This window comes from Chiloscyllium plagiosum, chromosome 2 (genome assembly GCF_004010195.1).
Source record: "Chiloscyllium plagiosum isolate BGI_BamShark_2017 chromosome 2, ASM401019v2, whole genome shotgun sequence".
In the NCBI taxonomy this organism is placed as follows: Eukaryota; Metazoa; Chordata; class Chondrichthyes; order Orectolobiformes; family Hemiscylliidae; genus Chiloscyllium; species Chiloscyllium plagiosum.
In genome coordinates, this window is record NC_057711.1 from 146,388,718 (window position 1) to 146,396,944 (window position 8,227).

General features: G+C 40.3%; 1 protein-coding gene across 2 annotated transcripts in view; it reads right to left on the reverse strand.

Annotated features, from left to right (window-relative positions):
- The window catches only part of LOC122565145 (coiled-coil domain-containing protein 17-like), a 53,345-nt gene that overhangs the window by 38,228 nt on the left and 6,890 nt on the right, over positions 1-8,227 (reverse strand). The gene's annotated exons all lie outside the window — the stretch shown is intronic.

An 8,227-nucleotide genomic window follows, 5' to 3' on the forward strand; every position in this document is an offset into this window, starting at 1 on the left:
CAGCTGTAACTCTTGCCCAGTGGTATACACCTATCCCTTTCTATCACTAAACATAACAGAATTGCGATCGCTATCACCAAAGTCCTCACTTACTTCCAAGTCTAACACCTGGCCGGGCTCATTACCCAGTACCAAATCTAATGTGGCTTCGCCCCTTGTAGGCCCTGTCTACGTATGTGTCAGGAAACCCTCCTGCACACACTGGACAAAAACTGACCCATCTATAGTACTCGTACTATAGTATTCCCAGTCAATATTTGGAAAGTTGAAGTCCCCCATGACAACTACCCTGTCTCTCTCACTCCTATCGAGAATCATCTTTGCTATCCTTTCCTCTACATCTCTGGAACTATTTGGAGGCCTATAGAAAACCCCCAACAGGGTGACCTCTCCTTTCCTGTTTCTAACTTCAGCCCATACTACCTCAGTTGTCGAGTCCCCACACATCATTTCTGCAACTGTAATACTGTCCTTGACCAACAATGCCACACCTCCCCCTCTTTTATCATCTTTCTTCAGTGTCAGGGCTCTTCCTATGGAATTGCCACAACATTGACCAACAAGGACCGGCCATCCATACATCAAAAGAGAAGCTACTTGTCCTAAATTCCCAATAACTGGGGAATCTAGAGCCTGGGGTCATGGTTTGAGAATACAGGTAGGCCATTTAGGATTGAGATGAAGAGAAATCTTTTCACCCAGAGCACGGTGAGCCTGAGAAATTCTCTGCCACAGAAAGGGGTTGAGATGTTGAGGCCAAAACATTGCATGTTTTCAAGAAGGAGTTCATATCGGGATCAAAGTACACAGGGAGAAAGCAGGAACAGGATGTTGGATGATCAGCTGTGGTCAGATTGAATGGTGAAACAGGCTTGAAGGACTGAATGGCCTACTCCTGTTGCTATTTTCTCTATTACGATGACACAAGAATGGTTGAATCAATTGGATAGTGCAGCCAGAGAATAGGGGTCTAAAGTTGTGGAGATTTCTAACAGTAGAAAGTAATTGTAATAATTTGAAACTGCCGTCTCCTTTTGCAACACCAGCTGCATTACTACCAAGACTTCTGAAGAGCTGCCTACATTGAAACTGAAACAAACCTTTTTTTCTCCCCCCAAGGGATGAATGTTTCCTCCAATCAAAAGAAAAATATCAATCTCTGACCTTTCCAAACTGGATCTTAACACACAACTGTTTACCTTGCATGCTAAAACTCCTCCCAGTGTAAACAAAAACCTATTATTCTCTGCAAAGTCTTTCCCTTACACTGTGTTTTAAAAGAGGTCATCATGGCTACAAAAATACTCTAAAGTTAATCATCAAACCCCTTCGGATACGTGGAAAACCAGTTCAAACTCAAAAATCCAAACTGAAAATAAATGTTATTAAAATATATATAAATCACACACCTCACATCATAATTGTCATTGGGCTCTAATGGAAATCAACCATTGAACTTATTCAATCATAAGAGGATCTAATTCTGGAATGAGCAATCCCAATAGCAGTAAATACAGGGCTAGGGAATTGTTCAAGAATCAGCAATTCCAATTATTGCAGAATATTTTGCAGAACATGTTGACTACTTAAGGCACAATATAATATCTGATCAGAATCGACAGACATATGACCCAAAAAATATAGAGGAAAGGTGGTGGCATATTGATAACATCACTGGATTAATTACTTCAATTCAAATCCCATCTGGCAGATGGCACTATCAGAATTCAACAAACATGTGGAATAAAAAGCCAGCCTAATAGTGACCACATAACCATGATTGATTGTTTAAAAATTCATCTGGTTCATTTAGAGGAAATTCAATCATCCCCTTACCTGGTCTGGCCTACATGTATGTTCAGACTTAAAGCAGTGTGGTTAACTCGTAAATGTAACTAGGGATGGGTAATAAATGTCCATCTAGCCACTGATGCTCACATCTCATGAACAATTTTTTAAAAAAACACATCAACATGACACACTAAGCAATCCAATGCTGTTAAATTTTGTCACAGGTGTGGTGTGAATCATCACATCAACAAAGACACAACTGTCCATCTTTCTGCCAAAAATATACTTGTAATAGTAAAAGTGGTCATTTATCAAAGATTTGCTATTGTCTAAAACTATAAATACTAAGCAACAAATTAAATCACTCTCAAAACAACTTGTATGTTCAAGCCTTGGAAGAATTGTGAAGAACAGGTCAACACTGCCAGGGAACAAGATTCTTCATGTGATGAACAACAATACATGGATGGACTATCTCAGTTCCCAAAGGGACTAACAACGGTTTCCAGTGGTAGTAAGATACATAACCACATTGTATTTCTCACACACGCAATTATATCACCCAAAGGTCCTTCAGCCAGATTGACTGAATCAGGATGCAGGCCTGCTCGCTGAAGAAGTTTTGAAAGCTTTTGAGACACACTGTGAACCTCATATTAATGTCATCGATGAAGGGGATGTGATCAACTCATGGAAAGAGGAAGTCTATGACATTGCATTAAATATATCGAGCTGAATCCTGAGAGTTTGGACAACTGAATGATGATCTGTCTTAAGCAAAAGTGAGCTGGAAATGTGTTGCTGGAAAAGCGCAGCAGGTCAGGCAGCATCCAGGGAACAGGAGAATCGACGTTTCGGGCATAAGGAGTTTGGACAACTGAATGATGATCTGTCTTAAGCAAAAGTGATCCTACCATGAGAGCATGTCTGCTGAATGAGCTGAAAATGATTCTCAAGAAATCGATCAACATGAGCTGAAGCTCTGAGATTATCAATCGTCAGACAGTGCATATTAGTAAGAGAATAGATGTGGCACTGAAATTATGCTGAGACACATACCAGGCCAAATGATAACAACAGATAGGGAAAGAGGAAGAGATATTTGCAGAAAAGCTAGCAAAAGTTCAAGACCAAAGGACAAGATGTCAATATTGAGAAGGACATCACACAAAAGAACAGAAAGCATATCCAATGTGGAGGGGAGCAATGTTCTAACTGCAAGAAGTGGAATCACTTTGATATATGAATGGTTAGATAGAAATAAGCTAAACAGGCCTGTAATGCTGAACTATTAGAAGGATATGAGCTAAATGCAGGCAAATGGGACTAATTCAGTTCAGGAAACCTAGTTGGCATGGATGCGTTGGACTGAAGGGCCTGTTTCTATGCTATATGAATTTATGACTAAAATTAAAAATGCAAATTCTGATCACTATGCACCAACATTGCCTGCATAGATCTTCAGAGTTAACTACAAAATTCAAAAAAAACTCCATGCACTGTTAAAGGTAGATGATCCCTGCACATTCTTCTTGACATGCAAATGTTGACATGATTTACCACACTATTGTGCTTCAACATCTGCAATAAAGACTGTCCTTATTGACCCATTACTTCAGCCTATGCCTGCTCACTGAACAGATTTCCTCGTAATTTTACTCTTATTCTTTGGTCTCTTCTTGTCCACACAAGTGATTTCACCACAAACCTCTCTGCTCAATGAATCATCCCCCAATATTTCCAGTACCTTCTGTACAATTTCACCACCAAACACATCTTTCCTTATTGTTCCCTTTTATTATCCCTCCACAATACCTCGAGGCACTGCTCAGTTATCCCCAACACTCCTCACTTTCCAACAGCACCGTTCCATGTAAATGCAGGAGATGTAACACCAGAACTTTTACCTTCTCCCTCCTCATTGCCTAAAGCCCCAAACATTTTTCTGGGTGAATCAATGATTTATTTGTACTTGGTTTAATATGGTACAATGTATTCACTGCTTAGAGGTCTTGAGCTGCAGTTGCGAGCATCCCTGACACTAGATCTTCTTCAAAACCCACTCCTGGGTCTGAATGCCATGGAATGTACATACATGACATGGACAGACAGGTTGAGTGTCAATCTGCAAATCCTTCCAACATATGGATATGGGCCAAATGCTGGCAAATGGTACTAGATTAGATTAGGATATCTGGTCAGCATGGATGAGTTGGACCGAAGGGTCTGTTTCCGTGCTGTACATCTCTATGACTCTTTGTCATTAGCAGACATGAAGAGTGGACGAGAATCCCAGTCCACATGATGGAAAGAAATTTGACGTTATGCAATCTGTTAGGAATACATATTTATCTTTCAGGACTATCTGAGGGGAAAAGCAAGGTTCTGGACTATTGGTACATTTTCTGGGTTGAAAAAGAGTTTTTAACCACAATTTCTCAGAAATGAAGCCAGCAGTTTAGTGTGCAGTGCCATTTTTATTAAAAATCAAGTGACTTTGGAGGAGAAGCAAAGCAAAGCAATTGAGGAGATAAGAATTGGGGTATGTGGGCTTAATTACTGGGAAGATGTAGCTTTGAGAAGACTTAGGTGCCCTGACATGAATGGTGGTCTTGCAACCCTCTCTGGCTTAGAGTTCAGTTCTACAGACACAGAAGTCAGAATATAATGAGCACACCCCAGAAGTTGCAAGTGTCTTTCTGAAATCCTGTCCTCAGTCAACGTTTCTGGAAATCTGATGGCGTTTCTATCTACATAGTGAAGCCTGGAAGGCTGGACTGTCACCACGTTCTAAAGTCTCAAATCCAAGTTGATTGCACTCAAAATTGAATGTCCATCGTCAATCTATAACGGTCAGCAATTCATTAACAAAAAGAAGTGGAAGTGGGAGAAGATCACGTTTAATCCCTTGTTTCCAAACCATAATTTCTTCAGAAACCGGTCTTTTCATGTTGTGAGTGTGCATCTGTGCGTGGGATGAAGGAGATGTAATTTCAATTCCAGATCACAGTTTAGATGTTAATGGGTTGTTGCCACTGACTTTAGGAAACAATATTTCCAGTACCTTCTGTACAATTTCACCACCAAACACATCTTTCCTTATTGTTCCCTTTTATTATCCCTCCACAATACCTCGAGGCACTGCTCAGTTATCCCCAACACTCCTCACTTTCCAACAGCACCGTTCCATGTAAATGCAGGAGATGTAACACCAGAACTTTTACTCTCTCCCTCCTCATTGCCTAAAGCCCCAAACATTTTTCTGGGTGAATCAATGATTTATTTGTACTTCGTTTAATATGGTACAATGTATGGTACAATGCTTAGAGGTCTTGAGCTGCAGTTGCGAGCATCCCTGACACTAGATCTTCTTCAAAACCCACTCCTGGGTCTGAATGCCATGGAATGTACATACATGACATGGACAGACAGGTTGAGTGTCAATCTGCAAATCCTTCCAACATATGGATATGGGCCAAATGCTGGCAAATGGTACTAGATTAGATTAGGATATCTGGTCAGCATGGATGAGTTGGACCGAAGGGTCTGTTTCCGTGCTGTACATCTCTATGACTCTTTGTCATTAGCAGACATGAAGAGTGGACGAGAATCCCAGTCCACATGATGGAAAGAAATTTGACGTTATGCAATCTGTTAGGAATACATATTTATCTTTCAGGACTATCTGAGGGGAAAAGCAAGGTTCTGGACTATTGGTACATTTTCTGGGTTGAAAAAGAGTTTTTAACCACAATTTCTCAGAAATGAAGCCAGCAGTTTAGTGTGCAGTGCCATTTTTATTAAAAATCAAGTGACTTTGGAGGAGAAGCAAAGCAAAGCAATTGAGGAGATAAGAATTGGGGTATGTGGGCTTAATTACTGGGAAGATGTAGCTTTGAGAAGACTTAGGTGCCCTGACATGAATGGTGGTCTTGCAACCCTCTCTGGCTTAGAGTTCAGTTCTACAGACACAGAAGTCAGAATATAATGAGGACACCCCAGAAGTTGCAAGTGTCTTTCTGAAATCCTGTCCTCAGTCAACGTTTCTGGAAATCTGATGGCGTTTCTATCTACATAGTGAAGCCTGGAAGGCTGGACTGTCACCACGTTCTAAAGTCTCAAATCCAAGTTGATTGCACTCAAAATTGAATGTCCATCGTCAATCTATAACGGTCAGCAATTCATTAACAAAAAGAAGTGGAAGTGGGAGAAGATCACGTTTAATCCCTTGTTTCCAAACCATAATTTCTTCAGAAACCGGTCTTTTCATGTTGTGAGTGTGCATCTGTGCGTGGGATGAAGGAGATGTAATTTCAATTCCAGATCACAGTTTAGATGTTAATGGGTTGTTGCCACTGACTTTAGGAAAATGCTTTGTTTCTACTCAGTGGACATTTCTTTGATTGTCGATCGTAGTATAAAAAAATTGGTGGCGGCTATTTTTGCAATTGAGTCAACAAATTTATACTAATGGTGTAACTGATGGAGTAATGGAGCTTGATTATCCTCCTGTCACAACAGTCACACACCACAGTTCATATCTCCTAAAAAAAACTGGTGTAAAAGTGTTGTAACAGCGACATGGACTTCGAGTGATGCATACCACCACCAATTGCTGCTTACAATGCTATCTCCAATATATTGCGAAGATCAAATGGAGACCGGGTGACAACTCTGTCTTGAGTCCCTGCCATGTTGCAACACAAATTACCATGGTGGGACTCACATTTAAGATATTTAGAATTAGAATCACTAAACTAATATAAACACAGCTGTAAACCTGGCTGAATTCATCAAGATAAGTCACAAAGGTAGAAGATTCACTTCCCAGCAGCTACTTACAGCAAGATTACATCCAGGTCACCGTGAGTTGCATTTTGAAATATTGGCTCAAGCCAGCCTCTAAAACCACTTCAAAATAATCTAAAATGATGAAAAACCCTCAGATCATCTTATGAAGTGTATCGATTGACAACAATTGCATATTTCTGTCAGCTTTCATTATGCTGAAGCACACAAGATGCACTTGAGTGCACAGACAAGTATAAAACATTAAATCTAATTGTCAACTAAATATTTAATGAAGCATTATAAAAGATTCAATGAATTAAACAATGAAACCTCATCACACCACTGAATGGCATATTTATTTATCCCTTGTCAGTTAGTTACCATTCAGTGTTGGATTTGGCTGATGATCAACAAGAATGTTGGTTATTAATTAAATTGATTTTGAGACAAATTCACTCTATTGCTTGCATCCTGCTTCATTCTTTATTTATGTTCCTACCAGGAGTTAGCTGCAACTATGAAGATCGATTCAGCAAGTTGGAAAAGCGGGTGGCCTGGTAGTTAGCTTTGCTGCCTCACAGTGCTATGGTCCTGGGTTTGATTCTAGCCTCAGGTGACTGTGTGGAGTTTGCACATTCTCCCTGTGTCTATGTGGGTTTCTTCCCACAATCCAAAGATGTGCTGGTTAAGTGAATTAGCTGTGTGAAATTGCCTCATAGTGCTTAGGGATGTGTCGGTTAGATGCATTAGTCAGGAGTAAATATAGGGTGGAAGAACGGGTCTAGGTGGGGTTACTCTTCGGAGGGCCAGTGTGGACTTGTTGGGCCAAAGGGCCTGTTTCCACAGTAGGGATTATAAATGGAAAAAACCATAAAGAGATTTTTTTTTTTAAAAAAGAGGTTCAGTAAGGAGAATGTGGAGAAATGATGCTTGAACAAAAAGGCGTTAATATCAAATTACTAGATCAAATAAAGAATTTGAGGAATTTCATTGAAACAGTGAGGAAAATGTGGAAGTCACTGCTTTGTGTGCTGGTTGAAGCAGATGCCACTGGCATGCATATGGGAGATTTCCTGAATCCAGGCTGGAGAAGTGAAGAGAGTGGTATTGGGGAAGGATGGAAAGACGCTCTTATGCAATCAAAGCATTATCATTGACCAGCTGGGATAAATGGTTGTATCTGCACTGTTAGTTCTGTGTAAACTGGTATTAACTTGCTTATACCATTGGGTTAGCTTAATTGATGTCAATGCTAATGCTGAAGCAATTGGGTGACTATTCTGTGTAAAGCTAATGAGGATGTATGTACATGCAGGCAAATTATGAAAGAAGTGAATGATAGATTAAAGGTGCATTGTTATTTAAAACAAATAAGTGAGAGCTAAACTTGACATCGCATAATCTTTGCTCTGAAATGTATTTTAGAGTTATAGAGTCATAGAGATGTACAGCATGGAAACAGACCCTTCGGTCCAACTTGTCCATGCCGACCAGATATCCCAACCCAATCTAGTCCCACCTGCCAGCACCCAGCCCATATCCCTCCAAACCCTTCCTATTCATATACCCATCCAAATGCCTCTTAAATGCTGCAATTGCATCATCCTCTGGCAGCTCATTCCATACACGTACCACCCTCTGCGTG